This window comes from Phytophthora sojae (assembly GCF_000149755.1).
Source record: "Phytophthora sojae unplaced genomic scaffold PHYSOscaffold_3, whole genome shotgun sequence".
NCBI lineage: Eukaryota > Oomycota > Peronosporomycetes > Peronosporales > Peronosporaceae > Phytophthora > Phytophthora sojae.
In genome coordinates, this window is record NW_009258117.1 from 3,262,338 (window position 1) to 3,265,201 (window position 2,864).

Sequence of the window (2,864 nt, forward strand, 5' to 3'; positions counted from 1 at the left end):
TAAGAAATACCATTCATAACCATGGTGCAGGAGCAGCAGTAGGATCTACTTACTCTGGTACATCGCTCCGTTGAGCAGCGGTCTCGATAGAGTGCTGTACTCGTGGCACCATGCGTTGCTTCTCAGCACAGATTCTGTGCTTAAACATCACCAACCGTGTGTAAGATAGCAATTCAACCTTATTCCTGTGTGTGTGAGGACCTACCAAGCAACGGAGCCTGCGCTGATGATCGCAGCACCAGCAAAGGAGCGAACAGAGCACTGCACCTCGGCCAGTTCCAAGCGACAGCGTCCGTGATACTAAATACATGCCTCCTTCAGCTTGAGCTGCTCTGGCTGCTCACCTTTGACCGTACTCCTTTGACTGAACGCGGCCTCACTACGATTTGCTCGCCTTCTCTGGCCCGTCCCATAAGATACTATCAGACGCTATCGTTACTAACTTCAAGTTGGGCCGGTGGCGATAATGTTTGATGTATTTGTGGTCGGTGGTGATAATTAACCGATGTAGCCCTTGTTCTATTGAAGATGGTGGGCTGGTGGTTGGCCAAGGTTCGAATCGGGACGGAGGCTTCCTACGCGGTGGTAGTCAGCGTGGGGGTGTCTCGTTGGGTGTTTCGCGACATGGCGCTATGGTTTGCACCTTCGTTTGGCGCCAACGAGCCCGTTTTGCCGTCGCTACTGTCGGCGGGAGCCTGTTGGTGGGCTGCTGGTGGGCCAAGGTGCGAATCGGGACGGAGCCTTTCTATGGTCAGTGATCCCAGTTGGGATGGGTCACGGATAGGCAAGGTGAGAGGCGCGTTGCGGTGAGTCCCGGAGGGTGCGGTAGGGGAGTATAAAAATGTTTTACTGTGTTACAATCAACCCCGGAGTAGTCGGAGCGTTTCCACCTCGCCACGGATGCCATACACACTCCCCTGTGGGGTCTGGCGGTCCTCGACGGAGAGGTGAGGAAGCCCCAGACATGTAGCTATTCCCCAGGAATACGTTATCCGGACAGTCAAAGTCGGAATGACTTCTTCCTGGGAATAACTTCTTAGCAAAACGTGACGACCAAGCAGCGACATAGACACATAGACAACAGTTTCTTACACTATGATATACCGGTGTGGTATGCGTTGGTACTAGCAGTACTGCGTGTAGGTGATAAGCACGTAGATTCACGCAGTATGTACTTGTGCTACGTAGGTACTTCCTTAGCTGCCAGTACCAGCCTGGCACCATTGTGGTAACTGGAGTTCTCGTTTCTTTTATTTAGCATATCCTAAGATATAAGTCACGTTACTCCCTTTCATTTTAATTAACGGGTTTAACGAATTGAAGACCCCCTACTATTAAAAGACCTCCCGCTATTTTTCAAGAGCGCATCTAGATAAATAATAGAGGCCGCTACGGAGAAAGACCAGTTTAGAGTAGCAATACCAATCCAGGTCTACATGGATCTTAAAAGAGCTCATGTTGTTCTGATTTAGTGGAACATTCGCTGGATTATTCGCTGGGTGGAGGTTTCTGGTGCAGTGGGGATTGAAGATGCAGGATGCGGGGTAAAATTATGCCAAGCAATATGAAGCGTTTCCTTACTCAGGTCAGGGGGTAAGAACCTCAGTCCATTTATGTGTTAGTCCACGGTCGCGAGGAGTCATGCCGATGGGCGTTGGCGCGCGTCGGCGACGCCAGCCCGAGGTGTGGTTCGGGGCGGGCTGCCCTGGGAGTGGTGTGGCGGGTGTCGAGTGACCGAGGCGGCGCTTCGCTGCTCTGGGGAGCTTGGTCCGAAACTTGGTCCCGCCGCCGCCGACGAGCAAATTGCTGCTGGGCGCCGAATGGACTGGGTCTCTCTATCTCTATCCTAGCGATGGGAAAACCTACCCTCGCGAGCACTGCATTGGATGCAGTGCATCTGCAGGCCCGTACGTCAGGTAGGAAATCATGGCACCTAAAGTAGTGGTCTCAGTTCTGGCAGCAGCAAGACAGCGCTCTTACAAATCTTGAAGGATATGAGCTGTGATTGGTTAAAAATCGGTTGCTATCTTGTTGCAGACCCCTTTCCATACTGCCACGATTTTGGTGCAGGATAGTGCCGGCAGCAGCAAGATGCATCCCACCTATTTCCGGACCGTCCCAGGAGCGACGGCAGCAGGAGCCGACGCCCCCCCCGACATATATGAGGCCTCCACAGGTGCTTTCGTTAGATCAGATAGCGTGGGACTGCTGGGGTTGTGGAGAAGCGCAAGCCCCAAGAATGAGTACTGGCAAGTAATTGGACGATTGATGGATCTGGACCTCGCCACAAATGCGGAAGAGTGACAGGCCCAGATGGATCCAGATGAATCTGGGTCTACGCCCACGGAGATCCAAGATCCAAGATCCACGAATCAGATGGATCTGGATCCGGACTCAGATGGATCGGGATCTACGTCGACAGAGATCCAAGATCCTCTGGATTCAGGCGTAATCAGGAAGTTGTGGACACGACTCGACGGGCACGCAACTGACACGCAATGAAGGTAAAGGGAGTCCATAGAGTCGGTAGGTACAGATCGGATGATAGGAGCCACATGGCGATACAACTTTGGGATAGGAGCGAACTTAAGCATAAATCAGACCAGAATTTGCCTTGTACATCGCAAGCGCCTCCTCCTTCGCCTGGAAACGGGAACGACATTGGCCCTACACGGCGTAGAGAGGTTAGCGGTAGCAGACCTAGTGTTGGTTGTAAGACTGGAGTAATATATTGGCCAGATCCAAGACCTTCCTAGTAAACTACCTGCAAGTGCAGATCCAAGATCCACCGGAGTTATCTGTTTGGCCGGTGCGTCCTTCTCGTCTCAACTGTCAACGACACCGTCATTGGGGGCGGCAAACAC